This window comes from Chionomys nivalis, chromosome 24 (assembly GCF_950005125.1).
Source record: "Chionomys nivalis chromosome 24, mChiNiv1.1, whole genome shotgun sequence".
NCBI classification, from domain to species: Eukaryota; Metazoa; Chordata; class Mammalia; order Rodentia; family Cricetidae; genus Chionomys; species Chionomys nivalis.
Genome location: NC_080109.1, coordinates 2,675,283 through 2,700,605, shown reverse-complemented (window position 1 = coordinate 2,700,605; position 25,323 = coordinate 2,675,283). Strand labels below are relative to the sequence as shown.

Sequence of the window (25,323 nt, the reverse complement as noted above, 5' to 3'; positions counted from 1 at the left end):
AGACCAGAACGCTTAGAAACTGCCCTGTGTTATCACTACTCCATTCTGCTTTCAAATAACTCTTGTGAGAATTATTGCCCAACTCTCATGAAGAACGATGGTGAGAAACAATTGTCCAACCCAAGAACTCCCATCAGAACTGGCCTGGTGTTGGTACTGCCGCTAAAGATGTGTCCAGTTCACAGATGACTGTGTGCCAGCTGGTGTGTCAGGCACAGAAAAATAAATGAGAGAAACAGAGCTCTCAAGGGTTAGGACCTCAATGCATTTTGGGCAAAGGGGACGCAATTCAACCTGTAACATCTACATTGGGTAAAGAGGTAACACGAAGCCCAGGCTGATGCAGGATTGCCTGAGAGTCCTCTAGATTTCCCCCACATTCTTTCCTTACAATTCTAGAGTTTAAGTTCAATGGGAAGCACTCATATTGGCTTATTTGTGCTGAGCAATGGCTAACATGTGAGCCTCCAACAGCTAAGAAGACAGACGGTGGGAAAGGGGCTGTGAGCTCTGTGCATCTAGGTGACTCATCTTCCTCAGCTCTCTTCTCTGTACACGGCGCAGTAAGTGAACTTACAGCTGTCCTAATGGCGTGTCTAACCCGCCCCATTCTATGTATTGCTCTGAGGATACCAAAGGCAAAAGCACACAAACGAAGTTGCTCTTTGGTTTCTACCATTGTTTGCTGTGTATAATTAAAAGCTGAATGTCTTTTTCCCACAGTTGGAATGGAATCTCCAGTACTAACTGGGTTCCTGATGATGATATCCATGCTGGGCTGGGTACAGGGACATGACTTTGGTCCCCAGAACCCATGTTTTTGTTTTGTTTTTAAAGAAAAATCCAGTCACAGCAGCCTGTGTTTGTTACCCCACTGTGCAGGAAAAGTCAAGAGGATGCCCAAGTCTCGTTGCTGGTATCCTAGCCTAGTTGGCTGAGCCTGGGGCCAACAAGAAATTCTGTCTCAAAAAACAAGGTGCTGGTATCTGAAGGACAGGCGAGGTTGTCTTCTGGCTTCCACAAGCATGGGGCATGCATTTGGAAACATGGGCACAGTTTATCCAGGCACAGTTTATCCATTGTGACATTAACATGCACACAGAGGTACTGTTTCTCCAGACAAATGAGCGGTCATGCTTTTCATTTTAATGGTTGAATTTAAGGTAGCAGAAGTCCCTGGTTGTTAGTACAGGGATGGAGCCTGGGGCCTTTGTATCTTGCCAGTAAGGACTCAACCGCTGAACCAGAGCTCCAGCCAAAACCAGAATCTGGCCTTGCCTCCGGGACCTACCCAGCAACCACGTGGGCGCGGCTAGCCACACCCAGAGGCACCCTGGAGCCCAGACTGCCCGCAGGAGACACTAGCGGGTGACTGGGTCAGAGGCAACCGACAGCCTCGCTGGGCGGCTGCCTTTCTCCTGAGGACATTCTTCTCTTGCAGTCCACACAATAAAGAGCCTTCACACCAGCGTGTGGATCAGAGAGAATCTGACACACATTCCTCTGCATTACGCAACCAATCCCACCTCCTGGGCTCTACTGTTGAAAAAAAAAAAAAATCTCAGAGACCGCCTCATCTGACAGCTCCAGGAACTTCGTGGTTCTGCATGGCCACGCCTCCCGTTTCTATGGCAACAGGTCCCGCCCCAGGAAGCAAGCCCTGCTTCAGTCAAAGCAAGCTGTTGTCCTTCTCCAAGATAGTGATGGCTCTGCTTGTAAATTTTTTTCCCTCTCCCCTCCTTGATGAATGTCGTTGGCTAATCTTATTCCTCACAAGGAATTAAAACGTTTTTGTAGAACAACGCAAGTGGCGGGGATGGGCGTGGTCGGCGGAAGCAGGGCTGCGAGGACAGTATTCTGAACTGTGAGTGACTGGGATCGCCCTGGATGGACATCCCGCACCGCCTGTGTTCTCAGCTGACGCCCTTTCCCTTCTGGCACTGCGGCTCGGGTGTCTCCCGCCCCTCTGGGTTCCAGAGGCTTAGGTGGATGCTCCCGATCTTGTAGACTTACAGTGCCTTTTGGCGGGGAACAGGCTTGAGTTTACTGGGCATCCAGTAACTCAGTGATTTAAGCCGAAGGGGGTGGTAAAAAAAAAAAAAGCCCCTTGTCTGAGGGGAATAAGTGGAGGACCTGCCTCTCATCCTCACTACCTGCCTCTTCAAGTCTGTCATGAAAGGACAGTATCTTTCTAAGCAGTCTATGGGTCTTCATTATCTAAATGTTTCTTTTTTCCTTTTCCTTCCTTCCTTCCTTCCTTCCTTCCTTCCTTCTTCCTTCCTCCCTCTCCCTCCCTCCCTTCTCTTCCTCCCTCCCTTCTCTTCCTCCCTCCTTTTCTGTTTTTGTTTGTTTGTTTTTGTTTTTCCAAGACAGGGTTTTTCTGTGTAACAGCCCTGGTTGTCCTGGAACTCACTCTCTACACCAGGCTGGCCTCAAACTCACAGAGATCCCCCTGCCTCTGCCTCCAGAGTGCTGAGATTAAGGGCGAGCGCCGCCGCTGTGGCCGCTACCACCCCCACCAGCAGCAGAAGCAACCCGTCTGAATCTTAATGTGAATGTCAGCACGTGACTCTGATTAAGGCGTGGCTCAGATTTGCTCTAGAGCAGGTCCCTTATTTTGGGGTGTGTGTTCCAAGATCCCCGTGGATGCCTGATGGATCTACTCGCCAAGAGGCTGCAGCTAACAGGTGGGTAGCTTATACAACAGGGGTACGCTAAACGCAGGGGTCATGCCTGTTCTGAGTAGGTCAGATCAGACAGGAAGAGAGGTCACCATGCCCATCAGGATGGCATACAGTCTTACTCCTATGTCTCCATTTCCTTAGTAGTATAATAAGAGCGTGATGACTGATCTCAGTTGACAACTTGAAACGCCTGGGAAGAGGGAACGGCAATTGAGAAATTGTCCCCATCAGACTGACCTGTGAGCTTGTCTGGCGGGGAAGGGTTCTTGGTTGCTAATTGATGTAGACGAACCCAGTCCACTGTGGGCGGTGCCATCCCTAGGCAGGTGGGTCTAGGCTGTATAAGAATGAGAGCTAAGCAAGCAAGAGGGGGAAAACCAGAAGGCCAATACTAAGCAGTCAGCATATGAGCTATTATTATTATTAATAATAATTATTATTGTTATTATTATTAATTTATGAGTCTATTTAGGAACTCACACTTCTGGACTTATGTGATTCAATAAACTTTTGATTATTAGATGTAAGACCGGATTAAAGCTGGCTGTGTAGCATACACCTATAATCCCAGCACTCAGAAAGCTGAGGCAGGGGATCAAGAGTCCAGTGAGCATAGTGAGTTCTAGACCAGCCTAGGATATTTAGGGAGATCTTGTTAATGCAATAGGATAAACAGCAACAACTATCCAAAGAATAATGTGTGACCCCGCCCCCCCCCCCGTTTTCATTTTGATTTCATTAAAATTAACACACGAGAGTGGACAGACTCATGCAGAAGGGACCTCTCTGCATACTTCACAGGACCAGGCTGGCCCCAGCCTCCACTGCTTCTCCCCACACACTTAGCACAACTACCACCACAAGACTTGGACACAGGTGACCTTGGAGGCTCCTCAGACAGATCCCAGTGCCAGGCAAGCCTCAAGAAGGGAGGGAGGGTGCTCACTACCACTGTTACACTATTTAGAGAGAGCCTGGCCCCAGCGTCTCTCCAATCCCGCCAGCAGACTTCCTGGAAAGACTGGAGGAGGCAGGGCTCCTCTGGTCTCTTTCCAGAGCCAAAGCTATGCCCTTTGATGTCAGTCATAGGTTTTGGACTTGGAGCTCTCATGATTTGTTTCCATATCCTCTTCTGAATGGATGCATTGCAGCAAAGGCTGACCTACCCAGCACCCTCAAAGGTTAGAAGTATGTCTGGGCCTGCTGCCGGGAGGCCACAGTTCCACGGGAGGGGAGGGCACAGGGGCTGAAAGCAGAACAGCTGGGTCACAGCAGAGGGACCAGGCTTGAATATAGCATGGTATCTTCCTGGACCTGTCAGTAGGTGTCTTCCTGGGCCTGTGAATCCTGGGGACATGACATGCCACTGGGACCAAGGCCAATAAATACAGAGGTACCCCAAGCCTTCCTTGATGACTTTCTACCTTTTCTCTGCTTCTTGTTTTCCTGTTTTGTTTTGTGTGACATCCTGTCCTCTTCCCCACTTTTATCCAACAAACCTTATTTAGTGTCTGTAATGTTCAGGGTATTTGTTCCTAGGCCTTACAAGGGTCACTACCACTAAGGAACCTAAATACTTTGATGAGAGATCGACATAAAATTCTCAACAATAGAAGTAATAAAAATAAATCAAACCTTGAGCTAAGTGAGATGCGAAAACTATGTGGAAGAGCAGAAAAAGGCTCTCACCCAGCAGCTGGCAACTAGAGGAATTAATGGCTCACGGTGGTTTGTGAGTACGGCTGCTGCAGCAAACAGCAGGAGTTCCCAAGATAGCAGGGAAACCGGAACCCTGCACAAAGGACTGTAGAATGCAAAGGTCAAAGATTCGGCCAGACACCGGGCAAAGGGCAGAGGAAAAATAAACCACGACATCCTGTCAGAAGGGGATTCACAGAGAAGGCAGACTCCCGGGAATAGCAAAGAGGCAAAAAGACAAGACGTAAGACATTATAGTTAAGAAGCTAAGTCCTCAATACAGCCTTGTCTGTAAAAACCCAGCACAGACAGAAACAGGAGTGTGTGTGTGTGTGTGTGTGTGTGTGTATATGGGCTTAGTCAGCAGGTGTTCTGACTGTAGAAGCCTTTTAATGCAAAGTGAACAGGTTGAAGTGATAAACACAGATGTGATGGTAGGCATCACTTTATTGGGTATCTTGTTCTCCCCCTCTCAATCTGATTGGACTTCGGTATTCTTCCCTTTTGGGCAGGATTGCTGCAAACTGCTAGCGATTAAATTCAAGACCTTGGTATGAGCTTTATCACCGAGCTTATACAACCCAGTCCCTCCATCCTACTTGTATTGTTGTTGGTTTTTTGTTTTGGTTTGTTTTGGTGTTTTGGTTTTTCAAGACAGGGTTTCTCTATGTAACAGCCCTGGCTGTCCTGGAACTCATTTTGTAGACCAGCCTGGCCGTGTGAACTCACAGAGATCCACCTGCCTCTGCCTCCAGAGTGATGGGATTAAAGGTATGCACCACCAAACGGTAAAACTTGTTTATTTTTAAACTTCCTTTCTTTTTGAATTTACGTCTATGTAGTGTGTGCATGTGGTGACCACAAGCTAATGTCTTATGTTTTCATTTGTTACTCTCTACCATTTGCTTTTGGATTTATTTCATTTTATGTGTATGAGTGTCTTGCCTGGATAAATGTATGTGTGCCGCATGTGTGTCTGGTGCCTGCGGAGGTTAGAAGAAGGCATTGGATCCCTGGAACTAGAGTTATAGATAGTTGTGAGCCACCACGTGGGTGCTGGGAACCAAACCAAGGTCCCCTACAAGGACCACAAGTATTCTTAACTGCTAAACAATCTGTCTAGACCCTTCCCCCCATCCCTTTTTGACACAAGGTTTCACTGTTCTGGTTGACTTGGAACTTACTATGTCGACCAGGCTGCCTTCTAACTTACAAGGGTCCATTGTCTCTGCCTCAATGCTGGGACTGAAGCTTCCACCGTAGTTTGTGGGACAGGGTCCCCTGAATACCGTTCATGTTGCTGTCTGGAATAGTTGACTAGTGGCCTCCAGGGATCCTCCCATCTTCACTTTCACAGAACCAGGACACAGGACCACAGCATCACACCTGGCTTTTCACATGGGTGCTGGGGATCAGAACTTAGGTCTGTGTGCTGTTTTGGCAGGCGCTTGACTAAGTTATTTCCTAAGTTCTTTAGAACGCTATTCATATGTGTTTATTTGCACACAGAAACAGGAGAGCCTGGTCTTCATTTCACCTTGCCCATTATAGGAGGAGAGTCCAGTTCTGTTTTCTACTGCATGGCCAGGGCTCCGCCAGCACCCCATTAAGCTGGCCTCCCAGTGGCCTCCAGATTCTGAGCCTCCCTTCCACACACTCTCAACTGTGTCTGACTTTTTAGAAGCAAACTGACCCATGACATTGAGACAAACCTCTGAGATCATAAGTTTAAAACAGGAAGCTTCCAATCTTTGGTTCATAGCAAAATTAAGGGGTGTCTGTGAGGAGTAGGGTAGCTCCTGGGGTAAGGTTCCCATCCTTACCTGAGGCCTCCTTTCTGGGGCCATACTGACCATCCTGCCCTCTGTGTCACTGGTGTCTATCACGCCGTACTATTTGAATCCCTCATGACAGATGTCACGGTTTGCAATGGCCAGTTTGCTTGGTTAGAGCAATTGCCCTCCCCAGCTTATAACTCCATGGGGCAGGATGCCCCTCCATGGGTGAGATAGCAACTCAGCACTATGGTGGTCCCCAAACTGCATCATGAAGAATGACTGGGTGTCCTGCCTGCGTGGACATCACCCACGGTAATGTCACCCGTCACTGCCTTCAGAAACAGTCAGATGACCCAGTGCCCATCTGCTAAAGACCCTTTGAGCTGTCTTTGTAGATGGACTCTGTTGGGAAAGAGACATTAGGCAGCTACGAGGACAGCCCGACTTCTCTGACAGTGACACGGACTGGGTGGGAACAGTCTCCACACTGCTCACAGAAAACATGCTCATCTAAGTGACACTTGATAGCCACTGTCAGCTTGACTGGGTTTAGGGTCACCATGGAAACACACCTTCAGACGGGTCTCAGAGATGGTTTCCAGAAGGATTTAAACTGGAATGAAGACCTACTGTGAATGTGGGTGGTATAATCCCCCGGGTTGGGTCCTGCTCTGAGTAAAAAACACAAAGAGAGTGGAGCACTGGCATTTGTGTCTCTCCCCTTCCTGATTGCAGGTGTGACCAGTCCCCTCCAGCTCCTGCTGCTGACTCTCCCGCCATTGTGAACTCTTAAACCAGGAGCCAAAGTAAACCCTTTGTTCCTTAGTTGCTTTGGTCAGATGTTTTTTCTCATAGCAACAACAAAAATAACTAATACACGCAGTCCATAAAGTGTGCTTTAGAATACACAGACATGTCCATGTGATTCCTGGACATAAGTAAATACTGGACATAATGCGCAATAAGCATCATTTGAACGTTTGTAAGTCGCTGTTTTTAAAACTGATAGAGCGAGAACCCAGGGATTCATGGTAGGGCAGGGCCCTACCTCAGCCATATTCCGAGTCTTGTACATCTCTCCTGCTTTTTATGTGTTCTGAAATAGCAGTGAGCTCTTATAAACTGTTGAGTCCTGGAGGAATAGGCAATAACTGACGACAATAGGGGAGATGTACTAAGGACACCATTCCTTCCTAGAAGCCTCTGAGGGCACTGTAACTCTTACAGTCAGTCTCGGGGCTGTTCACCCACAATCACACTAGTGAGTGACCTTCTGGTCACACCGGAGTTTTCTGATGTCCTTGCTGGCTGCAGTAAGGGCATGTGTGATCTTTCAGGATTCATCACCTTTGTCCTCACTGGACTCTGCTCGAGCCCATGTTGGGAAATGTGCCCCGAAGGCCATGTGTTGTGCCTCTCTAGTGTGCGAGGGGCACCCCCGTTGAAACACTGAGTGACTGGGAACTGGCAGGCCTTCTGCCAGGCTGTGATAACCGAGTGGCTTGCCAGCTTGTTTCGGGTGTCACTTGGCATGGACGCCAACACAAATGCTATGTCTACCGGCTCCTCCAGGCCAGTGGTTCTCGACCTGTGGGGCCTGACCTCTGAGGGGGTCGAATTACCCTTTCACAGGGGTTGCCTAAGACCATCGGAAAACACAGATATTTGCATTGTGATTCATAACAGTAGCAAAATTACAGTTATGAAGTGGCAACAAAAATAATTTTATAGTTGGGGGTCAGCACAGCACGAGGAACTGTATTAAAGGGTCGCAGCTTTAGGAAGGTTGAGAACCACTGCTCTAGACTCATCTTTCCTTGAGGATTCAATGGAGGGGGGCAGAACAAATAAATAAGAAGGCCCAACTTCTGGGGCCCCTGTTTCTTGGGGGAAAGTTGTTCTATTCCACGTGAATTAGAGACTGAGCCTTGTTCCACCTGAGCCCAGCGCTGGCCATGGTCACACTTCACTTGGACAGGTCATCCAGCAGGTACACTGGGAGATGCTTTTAACCCACTGGGGAAGTAGCTCTTTGCAGAAGAGACAGTGCCAGTCTCCAGCGTCTGTGGCACCGCGGACAGACGAACACCAGGCTGCATGGCTTGACAGCACATGTATGCAGCAGCCTATCCATGCGTCTGCATATCCACATTTTGACATTTCATAAACTCTAACCTGCAATTTTGCTTTATTTGTGCACATATCCCAAACTAGCATCAGACTTGAGACACACTTATTAGTTAGGAAAGAAACCAATCAATTAATCAAAACTGTTTTCCGAAGGCCTTGGCACCGCGCGGTTATAACCCAGCACCGCTGAAGTCAGGTGAGGTCTTTAAGGGTCAAAGGACGAGTGAAACTCTCATACCCTAGTCTCCCAAGTTAAACCAGCAAACAGAAACAAGAGGCCCAGGTTGGGCTGATTCCCAGTTCGCTCCTCCAGCACTTATGAGAAACAACTGATGTCCCAGGAGTTCTGGGTTTGCAGCGATGCCTAAGACACAACCCTTGGACTCTAAGAACTTGCCAGTAAAAACAAACACGTGAAGACGTTGCTGGATGACAGGAACTCTTCTGGAAGAGAGAAGTCAGGCAAAGGTTGCAGTGGAAGACTCAAGGTAACTGCTCTGTTGGTTGTAATACGGGTGAGGGAAGGATCTGGCATTGTCCTGTGGCGACCTCCGAGAGGCCTTTGAAGGGTTGTGAGACACACAGAAACCATTCAGGGAAAAGTCAACAGTTGAAGGTGCCGGGTGTTTCCGACAGGAAGACCCAGCATGGACAGGCTCCGGGGAGTGAAGTAGGGGGCACTGTCAGAGGGACCAGCCTTCTCTTCTGTGATATTAGGTACACAATGGGGGCAAGAGCTACAAAAGACCGGGACGGTAAATATCCAGCAATCAGCGGGATGAACTTCCTGAAGGAGGCGGGAATGGACACCAGTCAGGAAGTTATTACACCAGTCAGCTCTTTTGTGATTCATCATAATGGCTTAAATGTCTCCATCAACACTCACGTTGAAGTTTAATTCTCATTATGAGGGTCCTGGTGAGCTTTGTAAGAGGTGATTGATCTTTCCTGGGTCAATGGATCAAGGGACCAACGGGTTATTTCTCATTGTGAGGGTCCTGGCGAGCTCTGCAAGAGGTAATTGATCCTTCCTGGGTCAATGGACCAAGGGACCGATGGGTTATTTCAGGAATGGCCTTGTTACAGTGTGAGCTTCTCAGCTTCTTCTCTGTCCTACCATGTGATACCGTGCACTGCCTTGGGACTCAGCAGAGTCCTCACCAGTAAGAATGTGCTCAGCAGTCTGGGTCCCTTGACCCTGAACTCCCCGCTTTCCTAACTATACAAAGCACATTGTTTTATTTTAGATCCTCCAGTTTGTGGCATTTTCTTACATCAATAGAAAACAGACCAAGACACACACTCCTCTTCAAGTAAGCATTTTTTGTGCATTCCATGTGTCAGATCCTCGCACACTTGAGGGAGCCTCGTGTATCAGATGCTCGAGGGAGCCTCATGTGTCAGGTCCTTGCACACTCGAGGGAGCCTTTGTTATAGCGGTGAGCTGCTTGTGTAGCTCTCAGGAGACACCGAGTCCAGGAGGAAAGAGAGAAACATCACAATTCTTGTGTGCATGAGCTCTGACGGAGGTGACCCTGGGGTACCCTGGGAGGGTGCAAGACAAGAGACACTTGGATTGAGTTTTGAGGGGTGAACAGGGATTGGTCAAGGAAGAAGACTGGGAAATGGACACTCATCAGAAGGAACAACTGAGGCAGGGGTCTTTAGTGACCTCTCACACGGCAGCTCTGATGCAGGATGAGGGAAACTGAGGTTTTCTAAAGATTAAAAATAACGGATGAACACGCGCCAACGACTGATCACAGCCGTTTAGCAAGTGTGTGGCGTGTGCCAGGCACTGACTGACTTTGCTTATGTCTTTGTTTGCTCTACTGGAAAACGAACTCCATGTCTTACGCACGCTAGATGTGAGTTGTGCCCTGATTTGTACCCTCCAGCCCAAACAACGTTCTGTGAATGGATTTGTTGGTTCATTTGTTTGAGGCAGAGTCTTGTGTGTCTCAGGCTGGGCTTCAGCTGGCCAAGCAGTCAGGCATGAGCCAGAGCATCTGGTCTTTTCTCCTTCTACCTCCCAAGCCTGGAATATCAAGCCTGTGTCCCCACCCCTGGCTAATGTGGTTTATGAGGATGGAACCCAGGGCTCTGTGCATGCTAGCCAAGTTATCTAGTAACCGGGCCCCATCCCCAGTCCAGATAGTGTTTGTTAGACACAGTAACTGATTTAATTATCCCAAAAGGCATTGCTGTTCTCTCTTTATAAACCTTCCCCTTCTGAGTCACAAAGCAACTGAACGCTGTTTAGGGACTTCAAACCCAAGTATTTCTGACTCAAAAAACCAATTTGTGCTGATCCCTGAGAGACAGGCGTGACCCAGCTAACACAGGAAGGAAGCCTGCCAGGCCCAGGCTATCTGCAGGAATGTGCTGCTGGATGAAGGCTGACGAGGAGTCCTAGATCATGGAGCCCAAGGCCTTGGCGGGAGAAGGCTGTGTACCTTAACCTAAAAGCCATGGGCACCCTGAAGACTCAGAAATGGCGGAGGGAGAAAGGGACAGAGAGACACCCCAGGAACAGCAACCAGGCAATAAGGCTCAGAAACCCAATGAGTGTGGGTGGTGACCAGGCTCCTAGAGAATCAAGAGGAGGTTGTGGTTGCCTGGGTGATGGGTGATGGAGGAGTCTGTAGGGGTTAGGGTTAGACATATGGGTGACAGCAAGCGAGAGAAGGTAATGATGACTTGAGTCCAAGTTTGGCCATTACTAGATGATGTAGTCTAGAATATCCCCATGGACACTTTTTTGTGTTGAAATTCAATCTCTATTGTAAGGTCTTACCAGATGGGAGCCTTACACAGTGACCCTTACTGGGCCACCAGGGCAGAATAATCGGCCCACAGATTAATTTATTACCTTGAGGGGGGTGGTCTACTATCAAAGCTAGTTTGAGTTTGTTTCTTTTGAGACAGGGTCTTTTGTTGTTGTTGTTATTTTGTTTTTTTGAGACAGGGTTTCTCTGTAGCTTTGGAGCCTGTCCTAGAACTAGCTCTTGTAGACCAGGCTGATCTCGAACTCACAGAGATCCACCTACCTCTGCCTCCCAAGTGCTGGGATTAAAGGCATGTGCCACCACTGCCTGGCTGATTTTGCTTTTATGTTCCTCCAAGTGATGCCCTCTGCCACTTGAGGATACCTCAGAGTATCCTCATCTGCCGAAAGACCCTCTCCAGGTGCAGCCTCTTGACCTCAAACTTCCCAGCTTCCAGAACCACCAATGGAGTGAACACTGAGTCTTTATAAATTATACATTTCCTGGTATTTGGTTGTAGCAACAGAAAACTGATGAAGACAGACAGACATACTGCACTCCAAATGTTTGTTGGCAACATGGAAATGCTGCTGAGTTCACAGTTCTAACCTCAGGAGAAAGGCCTGGGTATTAAATGAGGATTAGAGACAGAAAAGAAATCTAGGCAGAAGACGCCATTATAATAAGCACTTTTATCTTATTATATCAAATTATATTAAATACCAAAATTATTATATTGTATCAAAGGACACAGGGCCGTCCATGTGTAAGCCTTCCAATAGCCAAATGAAGTTGATAACCACCATGAGTTTTATAAGATAGACTATGCATGTCATTCAGTAACCCATGTAGGATTGTGAAGTCTCCCTGAACTATGACCGGGTTCCCCACCCTTTAGTGACTGTAATTCAGTATTACAGTTGGGAACCATATAGACATATATTTCACGGAAACGAAGATAGTATGCGATCATACGCTGCCCTACACGTTATGCTATCTCACTTTTAATCTTTACTTTTCATTTACGTATCCATGACAAGGTCTTACTATGCATCATAGGCTGGCTTGGCTCATATGATCCTCCTGCCTCAGCCTCCAGAGTGTTGTTATTATGGGCATCTGCTACCACGCCTGGCATGTATTTCATTTCTAAAATAGACTGGCTGCAACTCACGAACTTGATTTACAACCCACTCATGAAAGCCACAGCTTGAGAGTGGCTGTCTAACGCCCTTCTGCCTCCTACCACTGCGTCTGGGTGCTCACGGCAGGCTTGCAAAGGTGAGGGCGGTGTAACTGGCATCATAGACACCAGAGAGAAAACGGGGCTTCTGCTGGTTTTCAGTCTCCAGTTTAACCTGGTGGGCACCGATCTCTTCTGCTGAATTATACCCGGAGGACCTGTCTGTGAAAGCCAGTTCTTAAACACCAAGTCATTTGTTGCTGTCATGGGTCTTTGTGTGGATTAAAGCTAATTGCTGCTGCCAACTTTCCCTCCTCTGTTGTACAGGAAGGGAGGCAGATGCACATAACTTGAGAGAATTGTGAAGTTATTTGTGCTAAAATTGCCACAGTGCTGCATGGCAGGCAGTAGGACCTGGGCACGCAGCCCGGAGCAGCTCGTGCTCCCTTGAACCTAATTTCTGCAGACAGCAACGACAGTAGAATTATTACCTCTGAAGCAGAAGCTACGGACTACGACAGCAACATCTTGTTCAGCACAGGAAATGGTTCTGCTGACAGGGCTTTGGGAATCAATCCCAACACACATCACGGACCCTGGATGTAAGCGTTCCCCCTTTTTCTTCCGCTTCACAGAAAGAGGCAGCATGCTCCTTGTCACCAAAGGACTCATTATGCGTGGCCACCTGCCACCCTGTCACCCCTATGGTCTCTGGTGGTTAATGCTGGCTGTCGGCTTGGCTGGATGGACAGGCTCCCAGGAAACTGATATTCACTGCTGGGTGTGTCCGTGAGTGAGCAAATTGAGGGGAGAGGACCCAAGCAGGCCAAAGCATTCACTCTGTGGGGGCCCGGACGGAAAAAAGCAGGGGGAGGAGCCACACATGCTTTGCTTTATCAGTTCTTCTTAGGGGATGCACATGCAGTTTTGCTCTGTCTATGCATCATGGACCTCAAACTCCGTAAGCTTCAACCTTTGAACACAGACTCATACTAAAGTGTGGAGACAAGAGACTCCTAGGCCTTCCATCTGAGGATGCTCCTGATGGTTCTGAGACCTCCAGCTCCGACTGCTGTGCTCACAAACTGACTGAGGTGGAGTGAGGTGCTATGGCTTGATGACCCGGCCCAGTAACATTTAAGATGATCAAACTGCATATTGCTACCTCAGAAAATGTTCAAAACTAAGAATTCAGGGCTGGAGAGATTGCTGAGCAGTTAAGAGCACCAGCTGCTCTTTTAGAGGACTCTGTTTCAATCCCCAGCACCTACATGGTGGCCAACAACCATTTACAACTCTGACCTTATCTTCTGGCATCCTCCGAAACGCCACACACATACAATGTACAGATACAAGTGCAGGCAAAGTGTGTGTGTTTGTGTGCATGCGTGCATGCATGCATGTGTGTGCATGTGCATGCATGCGTGTGTGCGTGTGTGTTGTTCTTCACTTGCGGCGCTAGGGATGGAAGCCCGGGTCTGGCGCACACAGGTAATCAAGCGCTCTTCCACTGAGCCCTGTCCCCAGCCCTGAAGGGGACTTGTTAAAGCTGAGTCTTTCTCTACTTTGAGAGTAAATCATTGTCACCTTCTCAGTGCCAAGCGAGTTAACCACCATACTGAAGGAATCTTGAGCTTGAACTGAAGAAGCAGGTTCTTCTAGATCCATGCCACTGGGGACAATAAATGTCATGACTAATAAAGAGGGATAGGAAGAGGGCAGAAAATGGCCAAGCACATCCTGCTGGGTCAACAGGTCAACCTTCATGAATAGAAGAGGCAGTGGACTATCAACTCCCTCTCCTTGGCAGCTTCAGTGTCCCAGGCTCCAGGGAGAAATCACCCACAGGCTCCATCAACAACTCTGGGACGTACATACATGCATTCACTAGGTCATGTATCATTCTAAGCCAAGAGTTCAATGTTTGCTTGGTTGTGGGTTTTGTGTCTTTCTTAATTGAATTCTACTGGTTTTAAGGCTGAAAGCGAACCACAGAGCACTCACCATGCTGGGAGAACAGAATGGAAATCCGACCAAGAGTCTTAGTTTGCCCCATGAGCACCACAGATCAAGGAAGAGCCGTCGGCCTCACTGGCTGTGTCCAAGAAGGCAAACTGCACCGGACACAGAGTCCATGTGCTCCGTGTTTACAGCCTCGGGCACCAGACTTTCTTTATGAAAACCTCCATATGACTTCAATTTTAGGTTAACCGTTTCTGTTTTAAGGTGAATAATTAAACGTTTTTGGTGGAGAGGGGCTATTTTGAGGCAGTGCTCATGTAGCCCAGCATAGCCCCAAACTCACTGTGGCCCTGACCTCCAATTCCTTCCCCTCCATCCGTCTACTGAGATTTTCTCCCCTGTATCACCTGGGTATTTGGCTCTGGGCAGCTTGAGCATGAGGACCATGGCTCTGCCAGACCTTGCCCTTCTTGGCCATTTCCTCTGCCTTGTTAAAAACCATGAGATTACATTCTTAAAGCTAGCTGCCAAGATCTGTTTCCTTCTTTGGCCACTTCCTCCTCCTGAGGTTGACTACCAAAGTCCCAGCAATCAACCCCCACCTTTGATTCACCTAATTAACATTCCCAATTAAAATTAAACACCTCATTTAAACACGGGGTTTTCCCTTTATTTTTATAAAACCACCATTTGCCAGTGTCCCACATCTGTCTCCCTCCTATCCACAGGCAGTCCTTCGTCCCTCTGAGATGGAGACAAACACCCCTTCCTCCTTCCCCTTGACCCCTACCCCTTCTCCCTCATCTCCTATCTCCTTTACCAATGCACCCTAGTCCATTCTAACACAGATCACCCCTTTTGCTCCTCTTAAAAGTTACACCTGCAAGTCATTTGCTGCTGTTTCTCTGCCCGAGTTAAGCAGCCCCTTTAACTTTTCTCCCCACTTAATGAAGGGGCTCTCTGTGAAAACAGGTGTTTGGGTGTGGTTTGTACCCACTCCAGGGTCCAGGAGAAAGCCCCCACTGCTCCACGGTCTCCTTCAGTATTTGTTCTGAAAATTTTACACCCTGGCCAAAGACTGTGAACGAACCAAGAAGGGACAGTTCTGAAGTTGTTGCTTTGAACTCTAACTACATTTGCAGGCATTGTGTGTGACGTCACAGGCGGAGCCCTGGGTGGTCTCAAAGGTAGAGACAGAAGGTCTGGGGTCTTTTGTTCCCCCCTGGCCCTCCTGACCAGCTATCAATGGGTGCTAGCAGAATGTCCGCAAAAGGATGGTGAAGTCTGACTGGTTCTTCAGAGAGGACTTAACGTCACTGGGATAAATGCATTTATTCAAGAGGCTTGAGAGAGAGCAAGCGGCTCAGGGGACATCTAGGAAAAGCGCGGTCCTCAGTTCTTTCTCGAGTGAGGTTTAGCATGGAACATCCTGTTTGAGATAAGCCTCAAGCACGCCAAGAATATTTTGTTCCGCATTGTAAATGCAAACCAGCTCCTATGCAGATGGAATTCTCAATTTTACAACCCCTTAAATCTGTCTTTCCCCCACAACAGAAACTGCTCTACTGAAAGCAAATTCTTAAAAATTTCCTATTCTGGTTGTTAAAAGATTCTTTAGGAAGTAACAAGATGTGCGGGACTCGGGTGGAACTGACAGTAGCACGGCAAGGGTCTGGGTTCAACGCCGGGGGAAGAAAGGAGAGAAGAGTCAGCTGCGTGGCTCATGCTTTTAAACCCAGCACACAGGAGAGGAAGCAGGTGGATCTCTAAGAGTTCAAAGCCAACCTGGGCCACATTGAGAGGTTCAGGCCAACCAGGGCTACGTGGTGAGACCCTGTCTCGGAAAGGAAGGAAGGAGACAGGCAGGCAATAGGAATTTGTATGAATCTGACCTGTAATCAATGTTCATTAAAAATTGAGAATCTTTAAGTAAAACACTTTATGTGAGTTACAAAAGAAATATTTATAATGGGAATAACTGAGCATTTAATGAAAGTATTCACAACAAGTGAGACAGGGCTGGGCATGCAGTTGGTAGAGTGTTTTCTTTTGTGTAGGGTTGAGCCCTGAGCCACACCTCCCAGATCTTTCTAGGTTGTTTTGGTGACTGGTTGGGCAGCTCGGGAGTGGGTTTTAGCCTTCAGGCACGGATTGCTTTGTACTCCAGGCCTCTGGATGAGAACTGGAGGGGGCAGAGGGCAGGAGATGAAGGAAACTCCGAGGGTAATTGCTACTTCATAGCAGAGAATAGGAGAAACAGAAGAGGATCGCATCGGCCTCCACTCATGCCTGCACTGCCTTGGGCAAACAGCTCCCTGCCACCTCACGGTACCCGGAGTGGGTGCCAGCCGCAGGAGCGGAGTGAAAGGGACCCTTTATCAGCTCAGCTCATTCGTGCTGCAGAGTGTGTGCCATGCAGATGGCGAACGCATTGTTCTCATGAAAGGGGAACAGCTTGGCAAGGAAGAATTTTAATGGCAGGGATCTGGAGACCATACTCCGCAAACCTGGTTCATTCAAGTTGGTTTTGATCACTACTGAGTTCATTGTTGGCAAAGAGTCAGATGTTTGCCATTTGTTCTCCGCAGAAACCACAACACCGATATCCCTGTCGCCCTCGACAGTGCGGGTTAAACCCAGTGAACGTCTAGCCTGCCGTGCTTGGCCTTTCTCACTGGTGGTCACTCCTTCCTGTACCCGAAACTGTTCTAAAACTATTCAGCACAGCCTCTCTCAGCTGTTACAGGTTTCCCGAGAGCACCGGGGCTGGAGACCTCAGGTCTAGAGAGCTGGGGGTACTAACTCTAAGGCAAAGGTATGAATGAGCACACGCAGGTGAAGGGATGGCTCAAACTTGCAAGGAGTAGACGAGGAGGGTATCAGAGGGAACAGCTAAGATTCTCATGGGTGTTTATGGGTAGCAAGCAGCTAACCCAGCAGCTTTCATCCCCTGTGAGTGATCTTTGGTCTACCCTCTTTGGGAGGCTGTTCCTCGGTCATGGAAAACATTGGTTCAAGGAGTACCCAAAGTAGGCAATGACACCATACACACGGTTTGATTCTACAGCTTCTTTCTTTGACTCGTGTGGTTATTATTTTGCTTTCCTGAAACAGAATTCAACGCACCCGGTGAAAGGAAGCACCCTGGACATACGCTGCACACTGAAACGGCTCAGTGCCTCAGATCTAGAGGGAAATAATTCACATGGTTGCACCAAGGAGATCACCACGTGTAAGCCTCTGCTGCAGCCATGGCGAGCTGTCCTGTCAGTCTCTCCCGTAAGAAAGGAGAGGGACCAGGCCTGACTGCAGGCTCTTCTTCTGTTGAGTGTCCTGTAAGTTCCTGCCACCCCTCACTTCGCCCAGGCTCCTAGTTCGTCACTTTAATTTCCAGCAGAACCGTAACTGAGGCAAACTGTCTGGCTGAAGAGATAGAGCCGCATTCTCTATTATGCTGAGTGGCCAAGGGCACACAGGGAAGCTAACAAGATGCAAATCCTGTTCAATGTAGCCAAAACATTTTTCATTCCTAAGCAAAGGCCCAGAAAACTTATTCAGTTTGTTGGCGTCATGATACGGCTTCAGACCACTGTAGAATGTGCGACACTAATTTAAATAAATTGCACGTAGCCAAAGAGAACGAGACGGTTTCATCTTTGTTTAGTCTGAGAGGCTATTTTCGTGATTACAGGGGCCTGATATCATCTTCTCAATTATTGCAAAGCTCAGGAGTGTCTATCATTTACCCTCCAGCAACACTCCCATTATGGGTCATTTTGTAACCACCCACCCCACACACAACCACTGCAAAACTGGCTAGGATCTGAGAAAGTAACCCCTTGGAGCAAGACCGGACCTCGTAAAAAAGTCTTGAAAGTAAGCAACAAATGCCAGAATGCCCCAGTTATATTTAAAGATCCAAAAAAAAAAAAAAAATGCTTTGTAGCACACCAAAGGAATATATCTCAGTGCCAGGGGCCTCTAGGTCTCCCAGGTACTGTTTACATCTGAGCCTCCAAAATCGTCTCCAAGTTCCAGGAAGATTTCATTCACTATTTTGCTTTTCTGAGACAGAGTCTCACCATGTAGCTCTCAGCTGGCCTCAAAATTCTAGTGCTTCTGCTTCGACCGCTAAGTCCAGGGTGATGGGCAAGGTGGGATTACGGGGTTGATGTGGTAGAATTTCCTCCCACAAACCTCTAGTTTAGAGGGATGTTTGTAAAGACACAGGGACACTCTAAGGAAAGGTCAGATATAATATCCTGCAAGGAAACCCCTTCAACTCAAGGAGTAAACAACTCAGGCTTCAGGAAGTCACCGAAACTGACCAAATATGTTAGGCCCTTCCCTCACTAGGCTTATATAAGCAGTAAAGACAGCTGAGAGACACTCTCAGACTAGCTGAGTCACACGAAAGAGACAGTGACCAGCTGACCTGCCTAGAAGTCTCTCAGACACGCCGAATTGTTTACAAGAAGCTCAGATCAGCACCACCTGGGAGAAACAGACCAACTAAGCTACCTAAAGGAAGAAAGAACTAGCCAAGCCTCCTGGAAGAAGCAGAAATCAGCCCAGCTATTTAGAAGAGGCCCAGACCAGCTGTGCCTCAAAGAGACCCTCTCGGACCTCTTGACTACCGTAAGCTGTGTGGTACAGTCCAGGTTTCCCGCTTTGGTGAGTTGTCTCCGTGCTGGGGGTAGAGCTGGGGGCTGCGGATGCAGCTGAGTGTGAGTCATCTCTGCTCCTGTAAGTAGCCCCCCTAAAGCTCATTAGTTTACCAAATTGGACTTTGGTGGTATCCTTCACTTTGATCTGTAGCGGATTCCCTATCCAGGGTGATTGCTCATGTCTGCACAGGAACAGTATCACACAGCACAGAGGTGTACCGCCATTCTCAACTGGGAGGAAGGCTTTGGAAGAGATTCATGAATGGGTGGAAGAAGGAAGCTCCCTAGTGGCTTCTCAAAAGGCACCAACCATGCTTGAAAATGCCTTCAAGGCTGAGGCTCTCCTTTATAAACAGCTACACCTGTATAACCATGGTCATACTTCCAGGTCATACAGCAGGGCCTTGAAGTGCAATATTTTCTCTGGTGTCTCAGTGGATTCATGCACTGCAGTTAAGCAGAAGGAAGCTGGCAGAAGCAACTTCAGTTACACAGGCCTAACCCACCACAGGCTGATAGCAATGCTGATAGGTACACTGTTTGATCCAAGGACACACAAAAGATATTTTTTTTCTCGTGGTTCTAGGACTAAAACCCAGGGCTTTGTGCATGCCAGGAGGCAACCTATACCTTCTCCATCTGCAGACCCGAGAACGTTCTAATCTCCCAGGGACTGCCATTCCGCACAAATAAATTTCATGTAGGCGTACAGTTAGGCAAAATGGAAAGAGCAGAAACTCTAGAAGAAGGATCTCCCTGTCCTATCGTTGAGAGTCAAGGAAGGGATGTATGAGAAAAGTCATGATTTAATGTAGGAAGTAGCATTGTAAAGAAAATCTAATACGTGCCAACATAAACACTAAGTCTGTGGTTTAACTTCTACCAAACCTCACAAATGATATAGAAGCCAAGCAGGAAGTAAACACTGGCTTTGTGTCACCGTATTTATCCCTCCCTAATTTTCTATTTATCTCAAAAGTGGCAGTTGTCGGGTTTTTTTTTTTTTTTGACCCTAAGATCAAATACTCTCCATGTGATGAGATTTAATATCTCTATTTCCAAATAAAATAATGCATCGAACTTTCAGATAACTTGTGGGGTTTTTTCTTAAAAGGCTTGTTAACTAGTCATTCAGTTTTAAAGTCTAATATGTAAGGATAGAAATAGAGCAATCCCTTGGCACCTGAAAGAGTTGGCTCAAGGGCATTCTCACCTCCGTGGACACTAAACTCTGCAAATAAGTCCCTTCTATAAACCACACATAACCTATGCCTAGCCCCTGTCTATTGTAAGTCTTCTCAAATCGCTTGTAATACCTGTGTAGTTGAGAATCACTGTTCTGCTGTATTGTTTAGGGAGTAATGGTCAGACAAAAAGGGAGCTTCTTGTTCAGTAAGGACTCACTACTATGGCAGACCTCACTGAATAATGAATGTCGAATACAAGGTAACAGCTGCAGTTGAATCTTAGCTTCGGGAGCCTTGAACACAGGGAGACAGGTTTGACTTTGAGGACAGGCTGATAGGCCTCAGTCTTTGCCTCAGGGCTTCATGATAACTCTCTCAGACAGACCAGTCAAGCAGATTTTTCTCAAGGACATCATTGCTGTCCCAGCCTTCATTGTTAGCAACTGCATAGAAAGGTGTATCTGAAGAACTTGCCAGAATCAACTTTCTGTGTGTAAAATGATCAAGGTAACACTGCCTTTTACATGTTTGTCATCCAAGATAGATATGGGATAAACTAAGCAACCTTATTTTCAGGGAAAGAGGATATTATAATATCTTCCAAGGAGTCCAGGGTTCTGGGATTTCATTTCCAAAGCTCCCTTGGAAGTTGCTAATATTACCCAGTTGGGCTATCTTCACTGAATGGACCACGTTTTCATGGTGAAGAATTTGGAGAGGAGTAAATTACTGTAGCTTGAGGAGTACACACACACAGAGACCTGCATGGTAACTTTCAGCCTCTTCCTGAAGGGTCAATGGATGGAATTCAACTCATAGGCAGTCCAAAGAAATGGTCAGAGCATGAGACGGTGATGACTATACTTTCCAACCCATTTATCTTTAGTGTCCCATGAGAAATTCCTTCCGCTTGTACTTACTTCAGTATGAAATAGAAACTACAATCTCACCAAATAGCAATCCATACAAGCCCACAGTAACATGATGATACAGGAATAATTAAAGATAGGGATGCCACATTTTTGATAGATACAGTACTATTTATTATATAGAATTTTCTAGGAAAATCAAATCTAGGTTTGGAGAGATGTTCTCAGATAAGGAACATCTTCACCTAAACAAATGTTGGTGACAGCATCGCACAAGCCACAGTCCAAAATGAGGTCATGGCAACCGAGCGAAATGAAATTCTACAGATGAGGGAGGGGAGAAAACAGAGGCTGCCAGGCAAAGGAAACGCTGATATGAAGCCAGTGAGCTATGGTGTGAAGCTTTTGTACTCGATCCTGGGTGCAGAAAGCCCTGCCGAACTCACCAAAGTGCATATCTACCAAGGCAGGAGGGAGGCAGAGTCTTTCTCCCTATAACTGATTTTTAATCATTATATGAGCCTGTGTTTGAACAGGATGGAAACGCAATGTGTGTCATAAAGAGCCTATAAAATATCTTATGTCTTTGGTCAAGGATGTGATGGGCCAAGCACTTAAGACTCATTCCCGCTCTTTTGTTCTTTGGAGTTGAAGGGCAGGTGCTGGCTCTGCCAAAAGGAAATCAAGTGGAAATCCAGCACGATAACTCCCTCCCCGATAAAGGAATCTGGAAATACTAGTTATGCTGAACGAGTTTATAACTATATTCTAAGAATACAGATGTGAAGGTTAAGCTGTATCCTAGAAGGAATAAAAAAGGCTCCAAGTTTGGGGGGGGGGGGCATAGAGGAGCATGCTGTCACAAGAACAACCTCTCATGATCTTCCAGGGTCTACCCTCGTCTTTAGACTCCCAGAACTCCAAATGCCCTGAAATGTACTGTTTAAGACGCATTTGAGAGCTGGAACAGTAGCTCATTAGTTCAGTTGGGGACCCTGAAAATAAACAAATACAACCCCAAACCAAGAAACGTTTGAACCTAATGCTGTCTGTGCTCTAAACAGAGGAAAGGGGTGTAGAAAATGAGTCGGTTGCTCCCTGGAATTGACCGGATTACAGGTAGGAAAGGATCTGGGGTTCACGGAATGCTTTGAAGCTCTGGCAGGCATTTTTTAGGACAAGCTTCCTCCCCGCCCCCCTCCCTTCTCCTCTTGACAGCAGCATGCAGTTTTCAACATACATCTATCAAAAAGCCTCAAAAGGCAACATCTCCCTCCTTTAATAAACCGGAGTGTAGCATGAGCTGGGCCAGAGGGTAACTGTGGAAACTAATCCGAAGGCAACCTACCAGAGAGGCCTTCTAAAAAAAGAAACTATTATTATTATTATTATTATTATTATTATTATTATTATTATTATTTTGGAAAGGAAAATAAATAGAAACAGAGAAAAAAATTAAAAAAGGAGGAAGCCTGTCCCTTTCAAGCTTTTTAAGGTTGCAGACAGAACAGCTTTCTTCTCCAGAGCCAAATGACTTTGCAAGCGTTCCTTGCAAGTTAGGGTCGTCAGGGGTCCGCGGGATCCGGGGAATAGTGCTGACGGGCTGCCAGCCTTGCAAAGCCGCAGCCCTAGCCGGGGTGCCCGCGCCCCGCACGCCGCCAAGGACACTTACCGCGACCCTCGCGGCTGCTGCACGCACCTGGACCTCAGGCGGCCGCAGTCCCCGCGCCCGCGCGCCTGCCCCACGCCGTCTCAAGGTCACACCGCTCTGTGGCGGGGACGCCGTCTACTCCGCGGGCTCAGCACAGAGAACGGAGGCGAGGAGCAGAGCTGGCCTCCCCGGCCGCGCCGGGGCCTTCCCTCCGTGTCGTCGGTGCCAGGCAGCTCCCCTCTGGGTCACTTCCATTCTGTGCTCAGTCCCAGAGCGGCGAGACATCTGTTTTCCATAAGCATCGCGCAGAGGCAAATCCTGGATTAGATGCCAGAGCCCACGCCACAGCTGATCCGCACACAAAGAGCCGGGGACAAACACGCAAGTTGGTGCCCAGTTCCAGAACCACTCGGATGACTAAGGCGGCCGCAGCCGGGATGCACCAATCCGCGGCCGGCTGGGTTTCCAGGTCTACTGCGGAAAACTCATCCCCCCCCCCCCACTCCGCCCACCCCACTAAAGCACGCTCTGTCCCCGCAGGGGAAGTGACTTCAGCTGCACCCGGCTGAGCGAATTCAACGCAGCCTGCTTCCACCACCGGGCCTTCGGTATTGAAGCAAACCCTGCTGAACGTGAGGAAGGCGGACAACGCTCGGCGTTTGCTTTAATTCCATTACATGAATCAAATATGATACAGTCAGCGCTGAAAACGACGAGGAAGTGCTGTCTCTGAGGGCGGGCTTTTCACTTTCTGCAGCAGCTCGGGCAACAGAGCTGCCTTCTCCTTGCTTCCCCTCCTCACTTAGGAAGTACGGAGTGGCTACTCTCAAGGGCTGTACAGTCTAGTGAGGAGTAGGCCAAGGAGACTTGCCATTTCCCAATCCTACAAAATTACTGTCAAAGAAATGCAGGGCGGGCTTGGAAGGATTTTCAATCGCTAAGGAAGCAGATTCTGGAACAAAGAAGCTGGGAGTTGATCCTGAATGTAGTTGCACTAAGATTTCCACCGCAGAAAGATAATTTCACAAAAGGGGTCCACCTAGGAAGGGAGTGGAGGTGAATTGGAAACGGGGCAAAGACTCCAAAGAGAGAAAAACTGGGAGTTGATGCTCAGGATAGGAAGGGAGTATGTTGGAGGCTGTGGACCTCCCCCCCCCCGAATTTCTTGTAAACAACTTGTCCCCCCCCCCAGCCCTGAGCGGGAGGGCACAGCTGATGGCAGGGGCGCGGTTTCTGGTGAGCCAGCGAATGAAAGATCCAAAGAGCAGGGGCGTGGCCAGAGCCCTATATAAACTGCCCCTGAGCCCAATAAAGTTGGCGCTCTTGTATCAAGGATGACCCGTGTCCGTGTCTCTGTCTGTCTGTGTGTCTGTATGTTTTAAAATCTCCAGCCTGCGTACCGCAGAGTGTAGAACGGGCATTGTGTTTTACAGGAGTAGGTACCAGAACAGAGTTATAGACTGCCACCTAGGTCTGTCACTTGAGCAGCAGGGTAGATGGAAGGAAATGAAAAAAGAAAGAAGACCCAGAGAAGCCATGGATGGGTTCACAGAATGACGTCCCAGAAGTTGAGCGTGGTTACTAATGCAAACCAACCACACAGATTTCCAAGGTATTTGGGGACCTTCTGGCTATGCAAGACAGGTTGGGCAAGTGTGTGATTAGAAGTTGAAGGTAAATACAGACAAGGGGAAAACGCACCATATTGGTTTGTTTCAGCTGCCAATACCAAGTACCAGGAACTGAGGGGGTTAAACAACAGAAATGTGTTGTCTGACAGATCTGGAGCCTGCTGGCCTGTGGTCAACACACGGGGAGGGGCTTATTCCTGAAAAAACGCCAGGAAGGGGCTGCTGGAGCCTCTTGCAGGCTTCTTATGGCTCCTTGGCTTGTACCATGATGTGCTGATCTTCCCCTGGCTCTCCTCCGGTGGGTGTCTTTGACCAGATGTACCCCTTTATTGTAGGACATGGGTCAAATCAGGTTAGGGGCTCACCTTACTCCAGAATTATTGCAATTAACTAATTACGTTTGTCCTCATGTGTCTTCTGCTTTCTGTCATGATGTCAAAATGCCTAAAACCATCAACTTATACTAAGGATACATTACACTGGCTGTTTCACAAGGGTCAGCTCAGGGAAGCTCCTGGGTGAGACGTGTTGACCAAGCACATCACAAAGGGTGCCCATTTACCCATGGTGGCCCAGAAGCTAGGAGACACACACAGACATGGCTTCCAAAGTCCTCTTCAGGGGCTCTCACAAATGACTTCTCCTTTCTACTAGGCCCAACTCTGGAAGGTTCCCATACACTTGGAAATAGCACCATGGGATGAGGTAGGGTTGGGGTTGGGGAACAAACCTTCAACCCATAGACCTTTTGTTACATCTAAGATCCAACGACAGCATTTTGTTTCTATCTTGTACTTAGAAATCACCTTCTTTCCATAAAATATCACATACTGCAGTATGGGGGTGGGGGTTAAGACTTCAGCGTAGGAATCTGGAGGAAAGAGTTTAACTCATAGATTCACCCACCGTGAGCAGGGTGAGAGGATTGAGGGGAAGAAATCCACAGCAGGGGTACAGGGGAGGTGTGGGCAGAAATGGAAAGAAAGAGGACCAGAAAACAGAGGATTTCATTACATCCCAGTCACATACACACACACACACACACACACACACACACTGCTTGTCTGATCATATCTTCATTTAATATCACCTGGGGATTTTTATTATTCTTTTTC

General features: G+C 47.8%; 1 protein-coding gene across 3 annotated transcripts in view; it reads right to left on the bottom strand.

The window, feature by feature from the left end:
- The window catches only part of Trim2 (tripartite motif containing 2), a 109,529-nt gene that overhangs the window by 56,542 nt on the left and 27,664 nt on the right, over window positions 1-25,323 (bottom strand). Inside the window, exon 1 of one of the 3 annotated variants that reach the window (XM_057756874.1) lies at window positions 22,626-23,030. The exons of 1 other annotated variant lie outside the window; for it this stretch is intronic. The gene's annotated coding sequence lies outside the window, so the exon portion shown is untranslated. Of the gene's footprint in view, window positions 1-22,598; window positions 23,031-25,323 lie in introns of those variants that run through there. One more of the 3 variants, XM_057756873.1, reaches the window with a different exon arrangement.